At 39.1% G+C, this 11,553-nt stretch overlaps 2 long non-coding RNA genes across 2 annotated transcripts; both read right to left on the bottom strand.

Annotated features, from left to right (window-relative positions):
* Window positions 1–7,145: 7,145 nt before the first annotated feature.
* On the bottom strand, window positions 7,146–8,809 carry LOC146577194 (uncharacterized). Its single transcript, XR_014891633.1, has 3 exons — window positions 7,875–8,809; window positions 7,593–7,667; window positions 7,146–7,197 (listed from the first exon to the last, which is right to left on the bottom strand). It is a non-coding gene; the product is annotated as an uncharacterized LOC146577194 (long non-coding RNA).
* Window positions 8,810–9,264: 455 nt separating this feature from the next.
* On the bottom strand, window positions 9,265–11,079 carry LOC146577193 (uncharacterized). Its single transcript, XR_014891632.1, has 4 exons — window positions 10,574–11,079; window positions 9,816–9,855; window positions 9,622–9,668; window positions 9,265–9,309 (listed from the first exon to the last, which is right to left on the bottom strand). It is a non-coding gene; the product is annotated as an uncharacterized LOC146577193 (long non-coding RNA).
* Between the last annotated feature and the right edge of the window lie 474 nt (window positions 11,080–11,553).

The following is an 11,553-nucleotide window of genomic DNA, read 5'->3' as shown; positions in this document are numbered from 1 at the left end:
TTTACAGCAGAGCTTCATGGGCCTGTCCAGCAGCAGGCTGAGGAGAGAAAGGTGACAGAGTTCGCTGTTACAAACAGTTTCTCAGCTTTGATCTAAAAGAGCTTCTTTCCTGTTAAAGCAGCTGAGAGTGAGCACATGTTCTCCCCCTGAGGTTCTCATGACAGAGGAAGAACTCACAGCTGAGGAGGACCAGGATCTCCATCCACTCACAGTCCCTGCAAACAAAACCACCATTTGAACTTTAACATTTGTTGTCAGTTCTTGTGTCACTCAGCACATCTCAGCTGTTCCTCTGAGTTGCTTCTGAAAGTCTTCCTGTGATTGGCTGTTCACAGACACATGGCTACATGAATCAGCTCCACATGTTCTCAGCAGCAACATCTGGGCAGCTGTGACAGGTTAAAGACAACATGTTTCTAAGTGCAATTAGAAGAAGAAGCCAGTAAAGACGCGTCTGTGATGCAAAGCAACAGAAGAGCAACGTGAGCCACAGTAAGTGATGGAGGATGAACTGGTCCTGTCTCTGTTGGTGGGCTCGTATACTGGCAGGAAGGAAGCTTCTCTGGGATTTCTCCCTCAGCACCAGTGAAGCCTCTGTTTCTGTCACTATTGTCTCTTTGAACTGTGATTATTTTGTGCTTCCACAGCATTTTCCTGTTTCATGGTGTTTTAGAAGCAGCAGTGTGTGTGAGCTCTCAGGGCCACCGTCCATCCTGTATACTTGTTGTTTGTAGTGTCACCAGTGCAGTGATGACCACAGGGTGGCGCTGTGCTGCATCACAGGCAGCCTGAGCTGGGCCTGTTCCATATAACATATATATCAGATGATGATATGAAACATCGTTTGTTTCATGGTGTAAAATATGTTACATGGTTGTGATGCTCACTGTAGTGTCTGTATTAAAGTTCTCTCTTTCTCTTATATTTAATATAACCACACTACGGACGCTCGTTAGCAACAACGCCGGTAAAACCATCTCGTGGCTCCGCCGTCCGCTTCTTTATTTTCCACATAAACCTTTCACAATAAAGCTCAAGATCCTATTGAGACTTTTCAAAATAAAAGGAATCACATGAAAGAGCATGCAGAGAGTTTAGGGATGAAAAGCCAAAAAGAGCCGTCAGGGGCTAAAACATGAATGTTACAACAGGCTTTTCCCCGCAGCACGCCGTGTGATAAATACTCACAAAGACTCACAAACGTGTCGTTTCATGCGTCGGTCAAACACTCGACACCCAGCAAGAAACACTTCAGGGAAGTTCATCTGCCCGAGATTCAGAAAATCGCCATAAACGCTCCATATTCACCTTTACATGGAATATAAAGGGAAAAGAAGAAACACAGTGCTGTGTCAGCGTTAGACATATAGATATATCCTTGCTTTTAATACATTTGAAGGTGGGTGGGAGAGGTGCTTCTCCGCGTAGTCTACGGTCTCTTTGGGATCGGTAAAGCTTTTCCTCACATCACCATGGGTCACTAACAGCTTTGCAGGGTATAGCAGTCTGTACCTGACGCCGGTCATCCCACGTAGTCTTCCTCTCATATTTGCAAATGCGGCTCTGCGTTTCCAACAGAGGGAGGGAAATCTGGGAGGATGTTTATTTTAAAAACCCTTATACATCAGGTTCTTGTTCTCTGCAGCTTTCAGCAGAATTTCCTCACCAATGTGGTAGTAGTGCAATCTCAAGATGATGGGCCGAGGAAGATGACTTTGTTTGGGACGCTGGCGATTCGCTCTATGTGCTCGATCGATGAGTGGCTTCTCCTCGAGAGATAGCGCCTCCGCCAACAGGTGTGAACCAACTCAGTCATCTTGGGTCCCTCTGTGCCTTCTGGTATTCCTGCAGTTCTTAAATTATTCCTCCTGGAGTGCCTCAAGAGCTCCACATCTCTCATCTAACTTCTTTACCTCCGCAGACAAACGCTCCACAGTGGCCTGGAGAGTGGCGATGGTGTCAGAGTGGTTCGAGGCACAGTCCTGCAGTTCAGTCAAAGTGTTATCATGCCTGGCCACGTCGCTTTTTATGTCCGAAATTGAGGGCTGGATGCTCTGGTTCAAGGATGATATCTCGCCTCCTATGGTGGTAGAAATCTCTAATATGCAAGTGTCCAGTGCTAGTTAGTTAGTTCTAGTTCTAGTGGTTAGTGGGGCTTTATTTGATGATTCTAGTGTGTGTTACATTGTTGTCATATTGTTGAGTCGCAGAGCTGTACAGTGTTACAGTTTCTGTAGAGTCTGGTATAAGGAACTCAGATCCCTCTGTGAATAATGTTCACTGAAACTGATCTGTAGTTAATGAACTAGTCAGGATTTACACTAGAGAATGTTTCTGCCATTACATGGCCTGTATTTGTAGAGCGCTTTACTCGTCCCTAAGGACCCCAAAGTGCTTTTTTGCCCAAGGACACAACGACCGAGACGGTCCAAGCCGGGGCTCGAACCGGCAACCTTCCGATTACAAGACGAGCTGCCAACTCTTGAGCCACGATCGGCCCACATATTGTTGTCTTTTGTTGCAGACACCAAGTGTTGAGATCCTGTCTCAACCTCCTACATTCTTCCAGCAGGTTACACATTATTTTTTGTATTTGGAATCAAATATATGTGTCAGTTGGGCCTAGTGCAGGGGTCAGCAACCTTTAACACCCAAAGAGCCTTTTGGACCCGGTTTCCACGCAAAGGGTCAGGGTTCGGGAAAACACTGGGAGCCGCAAATACTTTGTGACATCTAAAATGAAGATAACACTGTGTATATTGTTTTTACCTTTATGCTTTGTGTGAACAACTACAGTGTGTTGCTTATGAAATCCATGAAGTGCTACAGAGAAAATTACATTTGATTTATGTAATGAACACATTTTGAGCTCTTAAAGAAATATAACAAAGGAAAGCTGAACTACAATGATCCATGTAGCAAACACAAACTGTTATATCGCCTTTGGGCTTTTGGAGCCTTGACCTGACTTTTAAAAAATAATTGGAAAAAAGCTCTATGCTGCTACAAAATGAAAAATAGATATTTGCAAAATTCTGCCCAAGTATGTATTTTATGCTGACATAATGTGGATCCCAAGATCCATAACTGGCCTACCTGGGGCTGAAAGTCTCCATAAATGCAGGCGTTTCGGCGGCTACACCGGCTTCCACGAGTGTGACGCTTATTTTGAGAAAATAATAGAATATAAATGTATTTTTATATTTCAATATCACAATAATCTTCCAATGTAGAACTACAAGTTAAAAAAGAAGTAACATAAATCAAATCCACTTCAGCTAAATACTTCTCATTTATTTCCATCTTACATGCTGTGACTGCAGCCATTCCCACATCTCTGTGAATGGGACTCATGGACATGGATCAGTGGTTGTTGATCAATGGTCCTGAGAATCTGCATAATTAAGATGAAGGAACGGAGCTCCCAGCCCATCGTTCCTGCAGCTGCTTTCAGTCTTTATGCAAATGTCCTGTTTGTAAGACTGAAACCTGCAGCTGAGACTGAAGACGTCACCTGATGATGACGACACGTTTCTCCCACAAAACGCTGCGTCCAGATGAACAGAAGCAACAGACTCACTTTCCTGGATGATTGAGATGCATCAAGACTTCATTGTGTGTTACTTCTCATTCAGCACAGACACATTATTCCTGTTAGGTCATGTCAGCTGTCACTCAGTACAAGCACAACTGTGAACAACACAAACTTCTCTTCAATGTGTCACAGAAACACTAAGTGTGAGAGCCTGTATGACACACAGGACAGACTGTAAGCTCTGCTGGCTGCACAGCACTTTGTAGCAGTTTTCCAACATGTCCTCCACCCGTGATGTCAGTGGTGGGACCCCAGTCACAGCACTCAGCACCACCTCCTTTAAATGTATTTTATAGCAGTTCCTCCCGTTACTCGGTGCAACGCTTCTTAAATGTGTTTTTGCAGGATAAAACACAGCAGGTGGTGTAGAGAGGACGTCAGCTGACGGAGCAGAGGGAGGCAGACTGTGGATAAATGACAGAGTGAGAGGAGAGCAACCATGACAGAAGCACAGGTGTGGCAGATAGAAGTGGCTTTATAGACACTTATTGTCAGTCCTCGTGCATGCTGTGGAAATAAGTGTCTGTGTCATGAGGTGACATGTGAGCTTATCTTTGGTCAATAAAGCTGAACGACCAGTTTTCACTTTGCTTGTTACGCTTGTTTAGTGACGTCTGGGTTTCTGTGGAGCCCGAATTTTGATGAGTTCTGGTGAAATCATCTGAGATCATCTGAGCATCGGTGAAGAGTCAGCAGAGAAAGTGTGGGACAGAAGTTTGCTTTGGACACATGGACTGAAATCAAAAAGTAACAAACAGGATTTCCAATGGACAGTATGGAGAAGTGAAAGTACACAAAGGCTGTGCTGGAACACGTGTGTTACACTTTTTGACAGCTGAGAACAAAACACAATATTTTGCATCATCTCTGCAGTGTCTCTTCTTTCCTCTGCTGTTGTGCTTTTAGCTCCAAACTGTTTCAAATGGTTTGTCAGCAAGCTGACCTCTGACCTCTGCAGTACTAACTCCTGACCCGTACAAAGAGCGGGCGTTTCTGACCTTTGACCTGCAGCTGTATGTCTCTCAGTCTCAGTTCTTCTCTCCGTCACTGATGGAGCAGGTGTAGTTGCTGCTGACAGTCAGTCGTTTGTTTTCTCAGAGTGAGGCTGAAGTCTGAACTGTTCAGAGCATCAGGTCTCATCAACGTGCGCTGCTGTAACGCCGCTTTGTCCTCTGAGATCACCAGGTATGAAACCTGAGTGCTGACAGAGCAGCATGTTCCCCCTCATTCACCTCCACCACCACAGCCAAGGCATGCTGGGAAACTGAGGACACACAGACGGAGAACTGAAGTGTCTGCTGTGTGTTCATCTCAGAGTCCTCACAGGTGACACATTAGCTCCAGAACACCAAGCCAGGTGTTTGAAGCCTGACAGGGATTCTTCCCATCCAGAGGGAGGATTTAGCTGCACAACAATGAACATTAGTGTGTAGTTTAGAAACACAGACTGTGCCTGCACTGCATCTAGTGAAGAAAAGTGTTACTGCGAGAGAACCAGGCTCCTTTAAAGCAGCTGATATTAAGGTTGAAAAATCAACAATAAGCTGATGTAATCAACGTTTCACAAAATGGTCAGCAGCTAAAATCTGGAGCCGTTCTTTGGTGGTAATTAACAGTTTGTTCTTGTTAGCTAATTATGTCATTAAAGGTAGCAGCAGAAGCCTTGTGTTGAAAGCCCATTCACTCACACATTCACACAGTATGTGTGTGTCTGTGTTACACTGTGGACATCCCTTCTGTTGGAGCGCCATCTTGTGGCAGGTTTAAGAAATGTTCTTCTTGTAAATCCAAACTGATGCACCTCCATAGCAGACTGTGGAGGCTTTCAGTGACATGAAGACTTGATTTATACTGTCATATTCTCCTGTTACACAAAGCACAGCACGCTGAACATGGATGAACTGAAACTCCCAGCATCTGACTGAGGAAAAGCACAAATCATTCTCACACTGACTCCTGCTTGATTTTAGATTTGCTTTCAAATCCTCACACTTTCATATGAAGCACTAAATGGGCTCCAGACTGTTTATCTCAGCTTCCTGTCAAACACACTGCTGCTCACACCGAGGCTCAGTTTACTCCTCCAGCCTGGCTTAACCTGCTGTCTGTTAAAAACAGTCCCACACTCCTCTGTTTAATCCTTCTGATCAGACTCTTTGATTTTGTATTGTTTTTACCTGAAGTTGTGTTTTTGACATGGTTCTGTCTGTGAAATAAAGCTCACACACACACTGCTACAGTCCTTCATACACTTAGAAACGAAGCTGCTCCTTTCCTCAGTGCTGACACATAAAGAAGAGTTGCTTTTATATCCAACACGTCTCTGTTCCAGAAAACAGCTTCAGCAGCCTCTGAGTCTGAACTTGGAGTTGGTTATAAGCCACAGGCCTGTGTGCACAGCAATGAGGAAATATAATGCAGTAAGTGAAACATGGATGTGTGGAACAGATTATCCCAAAGGTTGATTCTGTTCATCTGGACGTTCTCAGTGAAACATTTGGTCTCTCGGTCAGGTGACTCCTTTAGTCTCAGCTGACTGCAGCTTTCCAAACCTTTGTCACTGGATCACTCACTTCATCTCCAACGTGTCCCTGACACAGACAGCTGGAGCCGTTACAGCAAAATCATTGATCATCGTTTTTAGAACATTAGCTGGTGTTGGTGGGCAGGCTAGCAGTGCTAATTGTTAGCACTAGTTCTGCTGCTCTCCCTTTGTCTCTGTTATTGTTGGTCTTTAGTGAACAACATAAAGTGTCTTCATGAGACTGTTGCCTAATGTTCAAATGTAGATAACACCACCTGCACCAACCTGTTACACAGCACAACCCTCTGGTGTAGCTTTGCCCATACGGTAAAAAAATACATTTTAAAATATATTTATATATTTAAAATGTATTTTAGCACATATATTTTTTGGCCATTTTTTGTATATTTTGAAATATATTAATAAAATACATTTCAAAATATATTTATATATTTTGAAATGTATTTTAGCACATATATTTTTTGGCCATTTTTTGTATATTTTGAAATATATTAATAAAATATATTTCAAAATACAATTTAAATGTATTTAAAATCATTCAAAAAAATATAAATTTAACCCTTCATATATTTCTAAGAAAACACATTCACATGTAACATCTGAAAGAAATCTTTATTTGATGTTTAAAACATACATATAGCATATCAATCAAGCAAGGAATATTCATTTTATAAGTTTATTCTCATTACATACTTAAACATTCTAAAAGAAACACACACACATATACATATATGTGTGTATATATATATATATATATATATATATATATATATATATATATATTATATATATATATATATATATATATATATATATATATATATATATATATATATATTTAGAATGTTCTAAACATTCTAATATATATATATATATATATATATATATATATATATATATATATATATATATATATATATATATATATATTTAGAATGTTCTAAACATTCTAATATATATATATATATATATATACACACAGTCTCAGTTCCCCCAGCTTTCACTGCAATCCTCAAAGCCCTTCTGGACACGCTGGGAAACCCCTTCCTTACCCCCACTGTAACAAACAAAAGTCACAGTTCTATTACTTTTATCAGAGTTAAAATAAAAATGTGATTTATGTTAGCTGGCTTCATTTAGCAAACAGATATTTCTGTTTATACAGATACAGATATTAATACAGATATATTTTACGCATAATTTACCTCTTTTTTTTTCCTAGATGGGAAGTCTATCCAGTTCACATTACAGTAATGCTAACACCCCTTTTGGTCGTCTCTCCTTACCTTCCAGCATTCATAAATCTGTTGACCTTCTTTGTCTGAGACCAACCACTACAATGCATCATCACCTATTTGTATTGGTAACTTACTTTACAACCTATTTTAATGGTTGCAAAGTAAGTTACTTGTGGTGTATGCAATTTTAGATACACAGAAAGTCTTCACTTACTATATATGGCTGTCATAGTGTCCTTATCAAGGGCAGTTCTTCACTCTGCGCCGATGTCCGTTTTGCTCTGTCCTCCTATAAAAAGCATGAACATTTGAGTGTTTGACTAGTTTTAGATTTCCAAAAATTTGATATTTGTACAACTAAACATTTGAACTACAATTATATGCTATTGAGCGATACTTTTATGGGTAATTTTTGGTAAAGAAACTGGTGACAGAGTTGTAGGCTTTTTAAAGTACTATTAGCTAACCATTTGAACTGACTTTCAAAGCTGATTACCTTTTAAATTGCTGTGGATCAAAACCTCCAGTGGGAAGGCGGCCATTAGAAGAACACGCACCATTGAACCTGAAAATAACAAAAACAAACAAAAAACAGAACAATATATAAGAGTCCGGTAGGGTAATAAATCTCTTCTGAAGCAATATAGTTATTTTGGGTGAAAAACAAAACATTCCTCTAAAATATATATACTGACATCAGCAATCAACATCATGATTGTAATTATTTCCTTTTTAGTACATCTACTGCTGTTTGCATGTGTCAAGCACTACGACTGTATCTATGCATATAAATTCACCATATATATCCAGCAAAAATGTTTTGTTATAGGAAAACAAACAAAGGCATTCAATCAGAGGTGAGAAATTAATTGGGAATATGAATTATAGGTGAACTATTCTTTACCTACTAGCAATCAAGCTTCTTTAACCAAGAAGCTTGAAATATTTGAATGTAAAATAAAATAAATAAATAAATAATAATAAAAATAACATGATGTAATTAAAATGCACAACTTACATTAAGGAAATCTGCATTTGTATCCACAGGCTAAAAGTAAAACAGTAAATGTGTTAGTGATAGTACAGGTATTTGTAAAAAAAAAAAAAGAGGCAGTAACTGTGACGCTTCTAGTGGGATGCTAAATGCAGAGATTTATATTTACAGTATAATACTGCATGTACGGGTAGCTGTGTTGTGAACTGTAACTGAATATTAGAGAATCTCAGAGAAATTAAATGTATTTATTTTTTTAATTTATCAATCATAAAACCGTCTGTTTTGAAGGCCTGTTACGATAACGACTTTTTGTTGGTCGGTATATTGCCCCATAAACAATTGCGACAAGTTATGTCATTGTCATTTTAAGACCATTTTATGTCTTTGAATGTATAATCATAATATAACACCACAATAATGCAAGATCTACACACTTTCAATTGACAAACCAACATCTAATTCTTAAAGTATTTAGATCATTGAAATTAGGAATCAAAATATTAGATACCTTAAAAACTTGAATAAATAGTAAGTTTTCTAACAAATAGAAAACAATGATATTTAATGTTATTGTTTTGTTATCATTATATTTTATTTTTGTAAATATAATGGCACATAAATTACATCATCAACAATTATTGAGGTCATGTACATGTATTGTGTGTTAAGTCGATATATCGATTATTGTGATAGGCCTACTGTTTTGGTATCATAACGAGCTTGTCAAACATGCATGACCACTAAACAATGTCTAAGCAGTAGTACTGGTCTGAATGACAACAAACATAACTAGTGTTTTGGAAAATCTGTTAGAAAACAGTTATTTCAATAATTATGATTAGCATGTGACACAGACACCGCATAAAAAACTACAACAACAAATACTTGCTTTAGGAGGATGGGGGAGGGCAGCATGAGGTTGAGACTTTGACATCTGTAAAAAACAAATTCATGTATTACAAACAAGTCACTTAAAAATACATTAATGTGGCAGACTGTTCCCTGTTCAGATGCAGTGTATAAGTACAATCAGGGCTGTCACAACAATGGGGTGGGGCCAAGTGGCTGCAACCCTAGGTACAATGTGCAGGTATATATAATTACATATAATATATGTGAATAAAGCAAGAATCTGTTTAGGTTAGTCACTGTGCTGACTGATGCTTGCTAGGTTTATATGATTGCAAACTGCACAAAAACAACAACAGCAACAACATTAATGACAATGACAAACAAAATTACTTACATTTATGTAAATCTCACATTAGGAAGATCTGCATTCGATTTCATGGGCTGAAATAAATAGGCAGAAACATTACTGCTAAAAAAAATAAAAAAACAAAAACTCTAAAAAGCCTAAAAATGACTTAAAAAGCAAGGAAATGTGGAACATTGTAATTAGCGAACATTAATAAAGCATAACTGTTCTTTGTTTCTAACCTTGGTAAGTACTCTGTAGCCAGAAGGAGAGGTAGGATTTCTGTGAAAGCCAAATTAAATGTGAATAGGCTTTGATAGTTATTGAGAAGGCAGAATAATAAGAAAAGGCAAAAGTACGTCACAATATAATTAATTAAGTTACATATTTTGATTACCAAATTATGGAAGCGTGGAGCTGCCACCCAGGCAAAAGAAAAATAGAGCTGTATCACGTTATGACGTGAAATGTTTATTGTTCTAACATTATGCTTTTCATGTTTGTATAATACAGTGGTTCTTAACCTTGTTGGAGGTACCGAACCCCACCAGTTTCATATGCGCATTCATTGAACCCCTCTTTAGTGAAAAATAAAGTGTGTTTTTTTTTTCAAATTAGACGTAGATATGTTTTTTACTGGTGCACAAAATGAGCCGTGCACGTCACAGCGGAGGCTCTGCCGAACCCCTGAGACCAACTCACCGAACCCCTAGGGTTCGATCGAACCCAGGTTAAGAACCACTGGTATAATATAATATCACGTTATTATAATATACATAATTGTCACGTTCGCACAATATTGTACGGACGTGATAATTATGTACATTTTTCGTACAATGTTGTTCAAACATGTTGTTCAAACATGATAGTATATTGTTAGAACGATAAACTTTTCACGTTATAACGTGATATACTTATATTTCTCTTTTGCCTGGGTGGCAGCTCTACGCTTCCGTTCCAAATACACGAGAATAAAGTAATATTATATGGGAAAAGGCACCTGCTAGCTTGATGATGGAGGCTTCTTAGACTGGCCACCCGCCTTGGCTTCTTGTCGCCACTCCACGAAATAAAGGTCCGTTTCCTCCATGCCGGCTAATTATTCATCCTCATTAAAATCTCGTATATGTTCAGTTGGCAGAATTGAGAATTTTACATCTTCCAACCACTTAATTAACGCGAACATAATCGGCTTGTTTCTTCCCGTCTCCTGTATCCGGCCGTTCCTCTCGCTGTCAGATTTCGCGCCTCAGAGACGTCGTTATTTTTCAAAAAAAAAAAAAGAAGAAAGAAAGAAACAGCAACAACTACTAAAGAGAGTTTTTGCACGTTCATTGCACATTTGTGGGAATGTTTAAATATTTAATTTTTATTAATTACTTTTCATTATATCTTTATTTTTTAAACCACCGTGGCAATGCGCATGCGCATACACTCCTGCACGCAAAGGGCTTTGGAGTTGACGTAATGTCGCAATGCATTGTGGGAGCGCAGCACCATCTTGGCAGGTCACGAATCAAAACAAGTTTGCTACGAACCATTCTGAAACGTAGCTCAAAAGAAAATGACGGTATAGATACATATATATATATATATATAGGTACAGATTCTGTCCAGATGCAAAGAGACGGTACTTGATTGTTGAAATGTGGACCCGTATGAAATATAGCCGTGGAGTAGAAACCCTGAAGACCAAACCGCTATTGACTTAGCATGATCTACTCTCATACCTTGTCTGTGGAGTCAGAGCATACACGGCGCACCAATTTCGCAATTATAAATCTCTGGAGGCGCACATCCAATTCACCAAGGACTGGGTACAAGATTTGGCTATTTTTAAGCCTCCACGTTGTGAGTACGCCGTCATTCAAGCAAAGGTAAGTCAGCTTGAGTACTGCGAGTAAAATGCGTTTGATTCCCCCCAACATTCAAATTAGTGCTAGTAAAAATTCATTCGTGAGGGGGAAATTACAGTGAGAA

Source organism: Mchenga conophoros, linkage group LG3, assembly GCF_057382185.1.
Source record: "Mchenga conophoros isolate Kocher_MC1m ecotype Shallow Benthic linkage group LG3, M_conophoros_male_GT1.1, whole genome shotgun sequence".
Taxonomy (NCBI): domain Eukaryota; kingdom Metazoa; phylum Chordata; class Actinopteri; order Cichliformes; family Cichlidae; genus Mchenga; species Mchenga conophoros.
The sequence above is the reverse complement of the archived record's forward strand: the minus strand, read 5'-3'. Positions and strand labels throughout refer to the sequence as shown.